The 12,451-nt window shown below is 46.8% G+C and overlaps 1 long non-coding RNA gene across 1 annotated transcript; it reads right to left on the bottom strand.

Annotated features, from left to right (window-relative positions):
- Positions 1–831: 831 nt before the first annotated feature.
- On the bottom strand, positions 832–7,569 carry LOC127384532 (uncharacterized). Its single transcript, XR_007889442.1, has 4 exons — positions 7,547–7,569; positions 7,330–7,395; positions 5,645–5,763; positions 832–5,183 (listed from the first exon to the last, which is right to left on the bottom strand). It is a non-coding gene; the product is annotated as an uncharacterized LOC127384532 (long non-coding RNA).
- Between the last annotated feature and the right edge of the window lie 4,882 nt (positions 7,570–12,451).

Below are 12,451 nucleotides of genomic sequence, written 5' to 3'. Positions count from 1 at the left end.
GCTGCTGTTTCCCTGGTGGGAAGGGAAAGCCCAGGCTCAGACATATCCTTGGGCACCTCACAGCCCAGGGGTGTTCATTGGGATGTCAGCTTGGGGACCTTTCACTGTGTGTTGTCATGGAATTGTAGAAGGGTTTGGGTTGGAAGGGACCTCAAAGATCACCTAGTCCCCCCTGCATGGGCAGGGACACCTCCCACCAGCCCAGGCTGCTCCAAGCCCCATCCAACCTGCCCTTCAACACTGCCAGGGATGGGGCAGCCACAGCTTCCCTGGGCAACCTGGGCCACGGTCTCACCACCCTCACACTCAAGAAAGGGCAAATGTGTTTTTTAAAGCTGGGGAGGACACATCATTTGACAGAGCTCAGATCAACTAATGCCTGTTTGATCCTCCTGGGATTTTTGTTTTCATTTTGTATGTGTTTAAAAAGAAGAGGGTCAATGGTTTTCCTGCTTGCTTGTGAACGAGTTGGGACCAAGTTGTGAAGAGAGAGCTAGGGATGAGTCTCTTGATGTGGGATGTTTCCCAGCTTACCACAGGTGTGCCAACTAGGTGAGGAGAAACCTGGGGATGCAGAGTTGAAAACTATTAATGCTTTAACTAACAGCTATTGATTATTAAACTGAATACTAACCAAACCTGCAGAGGAGGAATTCCTTGGTTTGAAAATACTCATTCTGCCCATCACTGACACCTCTGGCCCTTGAGGGGCAGCCATGGTGAGGGCTGCTCCCCACAGATCAAACTGCCCAGTGCAAACTGAATTCACCTGTATAGCCCAGTGTCTGCAGAATGCAATGAACTGATTGATGCAACAACAAATCCAGCCCGTTCCAGTCGGTAGCCAAGGGGGTGTTTAATGCTTCTGCTTTTGTGAGTAACAATTTACAAAACACAAGGTTAAAAATATTAATGGTATCATTGTAACCTGAACTGGAACCAGATCATGTGCTTATTTCACTATATACATGGAGATCAAGGATCGCTCAGGTTATTTTGTGTACAAACCACAGTGTTAGGAAATATAAAGTGTCCATCATTTTTAGCAATACAACAAAATTTCACAGTTATACAAGGTGAAGAAAAGTCTTACAAAAGTAACTTTGTGGTTCTGCTGCAGATTTGACACAAACCTGCTGTAAAGAAATACCCACCTGTCCCAGCCTGTACAGCACCCACCAGCTTTATGATTCCAGCTGACAAATCCTGAAACCAACTACAAACACAATCCATCTAGATTAAAAAGCAGTGATAATAAACCTCCAGTACACTGAACTATTACACTGCAGTTTGTTTGCATGCTGACTGATTTACAAATGCATTCCTTGCCCCAGTAGAAATCAGGGAGTAAGGAATCACACTGCAGCTGAGAGTCACTTTATCCAGAAGTGCAGGGATTCTCATTTGTGGAAAAACCTGGGATAATGATGTTTCTAACCAGCTAAATGTGTTTCCAGGCAGCTGGAGAGGGCAGCTCACACACTGCAGAAGGAGCAAGACCAGCAGCTGCTTCACCAGTGAGCTCACTCTGGCATGAATGCAGGTGTAACAGGAAGGTCCTTCTGTTTGGAATGCTGGAGTTCCCAGCAGGAGCATCCCCAGGAATGTAAGTACAGATCGGTTCAAGTTTTTGTTAAGTTTTCCAAGATTTTGTTAGGATTTACAGCCTCCCACAACAAGGAAGGCTGTGGAACACTAATAAAAAGGTAGAGGACAGTTATCCTGCTGCCTCGTGCCTTGAACTGCAGCTCCCTGAGGTTTCCTTTTTAAAATTGATTTATTTTATTTATTTTATATTGTCAGCCAACCCAGGGAAAACAGGAGGCAGCTGCTGTTTTCTACAAATACTAGGAAGAACATCCTTACACTGCACAAATGAAGTTTGCTGAATTTGAGCACAGAACTACTTCTCAAATACTGCAGACACCAATGCTTAACCAAGGGAGCAAAGTCAAGTTTAACATTCTCCTGATGGCCAATAAACTTATTATGTCGATAAACAATAGCAAAGAAAAAAAATATACTGTTAGAAACTATTGACATTTTCATAATTTCTGTGATATTTTATGTTCAAGGCTTAGCTATGAGGCAAGAAAGGATGCCCACAACAAAACCTGCTATCAAATACTGGTTTTGTGTTTGCAAGAAGTCTTCCCATTCAAAACATGTCCTGTTCCTAGGCCTCTTCCCATGTCCACCTCCTACCAGTCACTAGTTATTGAACTGGGTTTACCCCATTTAACCCAGCCTGGTATTTTGCAGTTAAATAACTAGGGAAGATTATCCTGGAAACTGAACTGTTGGGGATTCAGTTATCAAGACACTTAGAAGCTCTGAAGGATTAGGAAGATCCAGATAGGTTTTCATACACCTCTTTGCTAAGGAAGGAAGGAAGGCATCACATTTCTGTGTCAAAACCTTTTCTGTTCACTCTCTTTGGTTACAGAGCTGGTAACTGCCAGGTGTTTTCATTCTATTCCAATGGATTTTATGGACAACACTGGTATAACTATGGGACAGTGGTAACTGGGATGGGCTGAACACAGGGGAGTCACCCTTCCACTAGCTGATCTATTTCTGCACCCCTTTTTGGAGTTCCTTCCCAGATTAGATAGGGGGGTAGGGGAAACAGGGGAGGTTTTTATTTAAATATTGTAGAACTGTATTTAGAACTGTAGATTTATGCCCTGTCTTGTGCTCCTGGAGAATGCAAAAGGCTGCAGCTAACATACAGAAAGAACTCTACTTGGGACCCTTTCAGTGAAGTTTACTTTCTATAGCACAGCATTTAGGTGTACATGTGAATAACAACTGCTGATCAGTTAAGATTGGGTGTAAAGTAAAGCATTTCTAAGAGTGCAAAAAAAGCACCACAGGCCCATGTTCCCACTGCAGGTAACAGAGTGACAGACAGGCTCAGGTTCTCCTGTTCTGTTCAGCTGTGGAGATGCAGCAATCTCAGGGGCAGTCTGGAGAGGCAGGGTGGGCAGTGTAGCAAAGCACCTGCAGGCTGGACAGTAACCATGGAAGGCCAATACCAAACAATTCCATGAAAATCAAACCCTGGTATGACTTCCTCAGCACGTGCAATGCAGCCAGGAACTGTAACCAGTCCTGTGGTATTAGGTACAAGGAGATGGCACCAAAAACTAGTCAAGGTTACTCTAAAAGGATAAGAATTAAAGAGAACATGGCACAAAATCTAAGAGGACCACAAGGAAAACCAGCAATTCTTCATTTTACCACATCCCATACCAGATAAAAATGCAGTTCAGTTTAAGGCAAAGAGAAGAAATATAAATACAGGTATCTGAATTCTTAACATGATAAATTTTGAGTAATCTAAATGAAAAGCATCCTTCTGGTTTGATAAACCATAGACACCTCTCCTGTGTTTTCAACACAATGCCCTAATTCTTCACTGGGATGTCTGCAGGAAACTCCCACTGTGGAGTCCAACTCTGCTCTGATATTCCCCTCTCTAGATACCCTGAATTTTGACCACACACTGTCCTGCTAATCATGACTTGTCCAATGTTTTACTTGATGAAATACAACAAGTGTTTCAGATACCTTTCAGTCTTTTGTCTTCAAGCAGCTACTTCAACTTTTATTTTTTACTATCATTACCAGGAGTTTTAAAAAAACAAGGGTTGGAAAATGTTGTAAAAAAATGAACTGCCCCCAAAATATGATCTAGTTTTCTTGATAACAAACATGTAATTTCAGTCTTTAGAAAACATTTTTTATCATTATTTTGCACAGAAAACATTTTGTATCATTATTTTGCACTATTTGATAAGCTCTGATGCTGGACTTTGCTCATCACACTGTCACTCTGAGTGAGGACATGTTCCTTTGCAGTGTGGATAGACACACCCCCCTGCACTGGGAGGGTGAGGATTCAAGACGAGTTTCAAATCTTCCAGGTAACAGGGACAATGCATTTTTAAACCTGCTGAGTTTCTTTGAGATTCCATCTTTCACTGCCTCATACTGTTCTTGTGATTGAAGAAAATCTTGAAGTGTGTGAAAAACTTTGCTTGGAAAACATTTCTTTTCCATGGAGCTAAAACATCCTTCATTGAATTCAGTATTTATAGGATACTCCTATACTTAGGAAGAATATCTTCTTACTAACAGTCAATAGGGTGCTAGCTACAGCTCCACACACAATAAGGGAAGCACTGGAGGCTCTGAAAAACCTGCACCCAAGGATTTTGCACTCTGATAAACCCCACTGGGAAACCACCCTTTAAAAGCCTTGCCATGAGATTTTTGCAACTCTGGAGCTACCACTTTAATTTAGACTGGCTGCTCTCAGAGGAGAGGACAAACGCTGCCTGCTGGGGTTTGGGCTGAGCTGTGCTGGAAAGCTGAGTGGCAGCAGGGCAGAGCTCAAGTTCAGCAGCTCTGGGAGGGCTCCACAAAGCTGAGTTCCTGTTAATCTTTGCTTTGTAGAGGGTTGTTCAACTAATACTCCTGTTTTCTGAATACATTTGTGTTATATTTCCACTTCTATTTCTTACCTGCCACATTCACAAACTCTGGTTGGTATAAACAACCTGGAAGGAGAACATGTGAGATACCTGAATTGGATGGATATTTTGGATTTAAACCTAAGTTTCCAGAGGATTTTTACTGGCCTTCACAGTTGCAGAGCTGAACAGTCATTGAAAATGAAGCCATTTCTGTCCTCCCATTTCTGCCTGCTTACATAGGGCTGAGCTAAAACCACAGGCCCTGTAGCAATGTGAATGCAAAGACTGTTTTCCAAGAGAATCAGAGAAAGTGTCCAAGAGAGACAGGAAAATCTATTGTATCAACACAACCTTTGGCCCAGTCCCAGGTGAAGACTGGGCCAAAGGTCAGATCAGTTTAACTACTCTAAAACATTACGTAATTTCTGGGACTTTCAACATCTACTGAGCTACCTTAAAAAGCAGAAGCATTTTTTCCGAGTGTAAAAGCAGTGATGCTCAGAAGTGTGCACTGAAAGGGATCACATCCAGCCAGCTGCTCTGTGCTGAGTACCCCACCCTGACCCAGGCTGTGAGGCGGAGGGCACAGGTATCCAGCTGTACAGGCTTGCCAGGTGCATCTTGAGAACTCCAAAAGCAAAGCAGTGCTGCTCATTTGCTGTCTCCCAAGTTCTAGAAGCTCAGGATGTGACTGAAGTGTCCCTGAAACAAAAAAATAAATAAATTGCATCACTAAAAAAATTATCTCATCAAAACCAGGAGTCTTTCCCTCAGTACATGTTTTCAAACTGTATTTGAAAAGAAACCAACAGTTCCACTAACCGCATCATGAATGCTCCCTTTTTTTCCTGAAAGACCAGTGGACAACTAGGAAGCCAGGACAGTAAAGGCAATGGTCAGGGTAATCTGTATTCATAGTGTGACTGGGTTATGGTACTTGTTTTCCACAGGAATTCAATATATTCCCATGCAGAAGACAGACAATTCTAGCTTCCCAGTGGGTAACTTATCATAGAAATCAGAATTCTATTTAAAATCAGTCATATTTAAACTCACTCTGCTTTCAGCAAAGTGTTTGCCATTTCAACTCAGCATCATGAGGTTAACTCAGCAAGAAGTCTAGCAAGTAGCTCCAGAACATCTCCAGAGTTTTATCACACTACCTTGAGCTTCTTTTCCTTTCTGCACGGGACAGCCAAGTAGAAAAATTGTTTAGTTTTGAGATTCCAGTTCTCCCTGAGTAAAGTTAGCAAGTTGTTTTCCTTGTTTCTTACAGCTGTCACTGAAAAGCATTTAAAAGTGAATAGAACAGGTCATCCACTATCACCAAACTTCAAGACATACATGTTAGTGGAAGGGTCAATGTTACCCCCTCAAGTTAGCTAGTTTTTTTATCTCAAGATCATTACTAGGCCATTTGAAAAAACATGTCAGGCTCATACGACTTAAAAGAGAGAAATCATTTTCCAAAATGAAGTGGTCACTGATATAGAATAATTTTACAAACTCTAATGTTGTCACTGCAGTTCTGGAACACAACAAAACTGACTTCCTAAGGTCCCAATTCAGGTTTTACTCCAAAGATGTTCCTTTCATTCTCAACCCCTGGGATGTTCTCCATGCCCCCTAGAGATGCTGACACATCTGGAGAGCTCCAACTTAGTAATCCATACCCATGGTCATACTGTATGTTTCTGTATTTCTAAAGTCACCCCTGGAGGTGGTTTCTATGTTATCTTTAGAGATGAGCAGAAATAAGTTAACACAGTAATAAGTATCTTTTCACAGCTCTGGACTCCTAACAGCAACCTGTCTCACAGCATCCAATGGAAACTTTGCCATTAACTCTACCAAATCCAAGATTCTGCCATGAACCTTTGGCCTTTCTGAAGAAACCCATGGCATTCCCTCATGCCCCTCCACATTTTTGGCTCTCTAGGGCCTCCTCTGTAGTGATTTAAAAGGCTGCAAACACAAGCCAAGAGTAGCTCCCACAGACTCCAGAAACTTCCTAAACTTTGGTCAGACAATTTGCATGAAAAGTCAAACTGCAGGAAGGCCACAACCTCCTTCACTGTTACCAGCCATCCTCTCTGAAGGGTTTTTCCTTCTACCCAAGGCTAAAACCAGGGGCTGAGATCACTGGCATCTGTCAGTGAGAGACCCCAGTGCCACTGCTGCAGTATTGTGGCATGCTGCACAGTGCCAAATCACAGCTCTGACCACAGCTTGCAGAAAAAACTATGTCAGGTTTTAAACTGCTCACTTGGGATGCCCAGAGGAGCCTGTCTGAACCAGCTCAGAAGTCAGCACTGTCCAGCTGCCCAAATACTTGCACTGTTTCTTAGACAAGCCAGGCTGTCTGTGCTGAGCTCTGATTGCTGCTGGGTTCTCAGCTAGCTCATTTAGAACTGGCCCTGCTATGTCCACAGCCCAGCATTTTTAGGCTGTGTCTGCCCTTTGGAAAGGAAGTATCCAAATTAGATGAAAAAACAGGAGATAGCATGGGATTCCTGCATATTTCAGGATGATCCAGTAAATCAAGGAAGGTATAAAAATGGGTTAGAGGAAGTTGTATGTTACTGTTTGCTTCAGTCACTTCCTAAACTCTGCTTTTTAGAGTGAATTTGAAAAATGTGTTTGCAGTCTCCGTATTTTTCAGCTGCTGCTGGAAACATATTAGTTTGTGCTCTGCTGGCTACCTCAGAAATGCTAAATCAATCTGCCTCCTTTTATTTACATGCTTTATTCCTGAGGAATGTAATTGCAGGTTTTATTAACTTGATGTTTTATGGGTCTAATCCTTAAGAACAACTCTATGTCACAGGAAGAAGGTTAATATACTTACAGATTCTCCAGCAATACATCTTGGGCAAGGCTGGGCAGTCCCTCTGCTTCCATGGTTTTCAAAAATCTAATGAAAAAAAGCAAACAAAGCCATCAAAAATTAAAAAAAAAACAACAACAAACAAACAAGAGGGGGGCAATTATTTGCAATTTTATTATAAAATATATTTTAAATGTCATCTTCTGAAAAACAGATGTTGTTGACAGTGTAAACATACCATTGAATTTTGCTTTGTCTTTGTAGTCCAAGGTCCACAGTCAGTGGGGGTTTTCTGTTTAGAATCCAGCTCCATGGCACAGTCATTGAGGTGAGCCCCAGCCTCATGTGGAATGGTTTCCAGCAGCTTGCATGCTCGCTTCTGAAAGAATCAAAAGGAGTATTTATATATTATATACATTATAATTTATATAATATATAAATACGTCTTCTCAAGGCACAGGACACTGAAGAACAGATTTCAGGATTTTATTGTTCATGACTGGTGGGGATCCTGCCTTTGTTTGGAAGAGCAGTCAGTCAGGCCTGCCAGGCACCAGGCCACACCACCAACACTGGATTTCACACTGTTATCTTGTGCTGGACCAGCAGGGAAATCCCAGATCTTACAACATGTGTCTGTGCCTCAGCTTCATCACTGGGGATAAAAAGCCCCTGGGAAAGGAGCACATGTCACCCTCTGTTAGTGTGGAATTGGGGATGGTGTTTATCAAGGGAGGGGAGCAGAGGAAGTTGTGTGAGATGACTAATTACACCAAGGAAATGGAAGGAAAACCCTGAGGCCAAGCCCAGCAGATAAGAAGACCCATTCTGTAGAGATGTTTGGATCTTTCTCTGAACGCTGTCACCGTTTTACAGCTCTCCAAGGCTTTATAACCAACTAACTTCCCTCTCTTGAAGCTCTAACCTGAGCTGTTACTCAGTGCCGACTGCCACTGGGATGTCCCAGGAAGCGAAGGCACTGCAGCTCTGGAGAAGGGCTGGCCTGGGCAGGGGGTGTTCTCACAGCAACCCCAGCCAGGATCAGTCCCCAGAAATCCTGCTCTGCTGCTCTGTGACAATCAGGGTAGGAGCTGCTGAGGTTAAGCTGCACATCTGTGGAAGACACCAACCAGAAACCCCAGGAAGAATATCCTTGGCCTCCGACTGCTCTCCCATGCAGTGGAAGGACTACCTAAATCCCAGGGGCTCCTTGAAATTGTAACAGCAAATCCACAGAATTAATGGGACTCTTTGAAACTGTCACTGATGTTTTGGGGTCTGACTCTGAATTCCAAAGAGATACACGTGCTCTGAAATTTTGTTCAGATGCCTTCCTGAACAAACTTTGTTTAAGGAATAACAGCATTTGGTCTCTTTCACAAGGATTTCACAGGCAGATGATGTGTTGCCACAGAACTAACAGACTACTGAAGCACGGAAACTAAATTTAAAATTGGAATATGTTATGCAAAAACAAATGGGATCAATACAACAGGAACCTCAGAGGAAAACAGTTGAAATGAGAACACTACCAAGAAATACAGGATATTTGGATGGGAAGTGAATCAAAAAGTGAAACATGTATTGTACTAAGAAAGTGAATAATACAACAACAAAAAGTCTGAGAAGGTCCCCTAAAGATAGGCTGCCTTCCACTGGGAAAACGTTCTCTCCCCTCTGTTGCTGCAGAACTTGTCCTTTATTAAAAGTCACAGCACTGTGGTGCAGCAGAGGAACCAGCACCACAGGCCAGATGAAGGAGGAAAGGGGAAAATCCACTTACTGCCACACATCAGAAGACATTTAGCTTATTACAAATAAATTCAAGGTATTGGTTTTCTTTTGTGGGGGGTGTTAAGATGCTCAGCATCAGTGACAGGAATTCAGCAGGCAGAGCAGGTGGCTGACAAACTTGTTGTATCCATGTCCAGACAAGCTGGGGAAGCTTCCAGCAGAGGCTGGCTGCAGGGAGACCCCTCTCTCTGCACCTCTCCCTCCTAGGTAGGGAACCATCAATTCATCAGTCCTGCCTGTGCACAGAACAGACCTAGTGCAGGGCTCAAAGAGCCTGTGGTTACTAAGGACCAACGAGCTCACTGTTCAAAAGGCAAGCAAGGATTTCATCAGAACAAATACTTTTGCTTGGGAATGATTGTGCCACATCCAGCTTGGAAACCTATTTTAATCAGATACTGTTCTGCAATGGGTAGAAAACAAGTCTCTGCAGAGAAGATCTCCATCCAGCCCAGCTTTAGTTAAGCTCCAGTGGATCCCTCATGGGAAGGACAATGATGGCCATGCGTAGATGAGATGCTCCCTGTTCCTTGGACCCAGCTCCCTGCTGGAAGGGGTGCAGATGGCTCACTCTGGGAATGCAGAAGGAAGATGAGGTCCACACAGGTCCTTGTTCTGGGAAGCTTTGCTTGCAGCCCACTCCAAACCTGAACACACCACGTGAACAGCTCTAGCCTTGAAAATCTATCATTCTTTACTGGCCTCCAAATGACTTAAAACCAGTGCAACACCAACGAGCTCCATCCTAAAGCAAGTTTCCAAAATACTGCAACTAACTACATCAAGAAACAGGAGGAAATCACATGTACATTTATAAAACACACAGCAGGAGCTGAGGGAGAGCAGAAAAACCCATAGGAAATCTTCCCCAGTTCCAACAGGCACCAGCACAGGACACTGCATGACAGCAGCATCAAATGAAAGGATGATTAAGACTCCAAAATAGTTTTCTCCCCAAAGCCAGGGATCAGTCTGGCTCTGCTTGCTTCAGTAAGAGCTGAATTCAGAGCTCCCCTCCCTGAGCAGCTGATTCAGCAAGAACATCTTTGCAAAGGCCACCATGGTATTTGCAATGACTTCAAACCCCAGTACTGGCAACGGCTTAAACCTCAGAAGGACAGAACCCCTATGAGAAGAGTGACAGATGTTCTGCTACCAGACCTAAAACACGCAAAACTCTGTACAGCCTCACAGCTGTGCAAGTGAGACAGGAAAGCACCTTCTCTGCGCTGCCCATAGGGCTCGTGCTGTCAGCTAAAGTCTAAAATATAAGATCCCTGCACGACAGTGAGCAGGTACTGGAAGATGGAGAGCACAGCTTGGTCAGCACCCCAACAGTCCGAAGGGTGAAAGGGTGATGGTGTTTTGCCTCCTGTTCGTGACACAGAATGCGACTGCCACAGCTCAACTGTTCACTAAAACTCATTAAGCCCCGATGACTCATTTGTAATCCGGACCATAACAACTGCTGCTACAGAAAAACACTCGGCCTCTAAGATCTTGTCTAGATTCCTCTACGTAGCAAACGTTCTGAACTGTAATAGGAAAAGTTCTCTTTTAAAAATCACCTTGCAGAGCTTGACTCGTGTACTCTGCTGTCTGCAGAGGTGGTGGTGACAGCAACTCGGAGTTGCTGTCATAGAAGTTTGAGAAGAATTTTGTCTGGTCTCCAGGCAGCTGGCTCATTAATGCTTTTGTCAGTGGACAAACTGCAACTGGTGAACCAGAAGAAAGCTCTTAACTGCCTCTCTCACCTCAAAGCCTGGAGCCTCAAAGCCCCTGGCTATGCAAGTTTGAACACAAGAACAGGATGGTTGAGTAACGGTGGAGAAGAGTGTGAGCAACAGGCTGTTATTTCTTGGAATTCCTGCTAACAGCCCGGCACTTATTAGGAAGGAAGATGCTTCCAAGGTGGTGGCTGAGACACACCTTGTTGGAATGAGTCTGATAGGAGGGACAGAACCACAGAACCTCAGGGGCTGGAAGGGACAGAATCACAGAACCTCAGGGGTGGGAAGGGACAGAATCACAGAACCTCAGGGGTGGGAAGGGACAGAATCACAGAACCTCAGGGGCTGGAAGGGACAGAACCACAGGGCTGGGAAGGGACAGAACCACAGAACCTCAGGGGTTGGAAGGGACAGAACCACAGAACCTCAGGGGTTGGAAGGGACAGAACCACAGAACCTCAGGGGTTGGAAGGGGCAGAACCACAGAACCTCAGGGGTTGGAAGGGAAAGAACCACAGAACCTCAGGGGTGGGAAGGGGCAGAATCACAGAACCTCAGGGGCTGGAAGGGACCTCGAAACATCATCTAGTCCAACCCCCCTGCCAGAGGAGGATCACAGACACATCAGCTGAGCTAAAACCACGGGGGCAGCATAAAAACGCCGAGCGCACTCCTCGAGGAGCCAGGGCAGCGGGGAACGTTGGCTCGCGACAGCCGGCAGAAGGAGCCTGCCGGCCCAAACCCGCGGGCAGCCCCGCCGGGAGCGGCCTGAGCGAGGGGAGGCCCCGCAGACCCCGCCGCCTCCTCCTCCTCCCGCTGCCGCCCCCGGGCCCGGCGCCGCGGCCGCCAGGGGGCAGCGCCCGCCTCACGCCTCCCCGGGGCCCCGCAGGGCTCCCCCGGGGCCCGCCCCGCTCCCCCGCAGCCCCGGGGCCCCGCAGGGCTCCCCCGGGGCCCGCCCCGCTCCCCCGCAGCCCCGGGGCCCGCCCCGCTCCCCCGCAGCCCCGCTCCGGGCCTCCCCGCCGAGCCCGGTGCGGCCCCGCCGGGCCCGAGAGGCGGCTCCGCCTGAGGGGCGCTGCCTCCCGCCGCCGCCGCACGGCACTCACTCGCTCCGGTTCTCCCGGTTCCGGCGGTCTCAGCGCTCCCCTCCGGCCCCGGGAGGGCAGCGCGGCCATGGCGGCCGGGCGGGCTCGGCCCTGGGGCCGGGCGGGCTCCCGCGGCCTGGCAGCCCGGGGCGGGGCGGGGCCGGGCCGGGCCGGGAGGCCGCTGCGGGCCCGGGCTGCGTGACATCGCGGCCTTGCGCAACCGCAGCTGCGGGAGGGAGGGAGGGGAGGGCCGGTCTGACACCGCCTGGGGTGCCGGGTCCTGGCCGGTCTGACACCGCCTGGGGTGCCGGGTCCTGGCCGCGCTGGGGGGCAGGACTGAGAGGCTGGGGGGGCAACTTCAGGCACGCCCCAAGGGTCTGGAAACCGCCCCCCCCCCTGCTCGCCCTTGGGCAGGAGCGGTGCTGGGGTCCGGGTAGGTTCGTTGTTCCCTTGGAATTTCTTGGGGTTTCGGTGTCGTTAAGAGGCAGCGAAGACAAGATTATCCCAGCCCCTCTGTGTGTTTGTCTTGGTGTCGGT

Source organism: Apus apus, chromosome 4 (genome assembly GCF_020740795.1).
Source record: "Apus apus isolate bApuApu2 chromosome 4, bApuApu2.pri.cur, whole genome shotgun sequence".
NCBI lineage: Eukaryota > Metazoa > Chordata > Aves > Apodiformes > Apodidae > Apus > Apus apus.
Note: the sequence above shows the minus strand (reverse complement) of the source record. Positions and strands in the feature narration are given on the sequence as shown.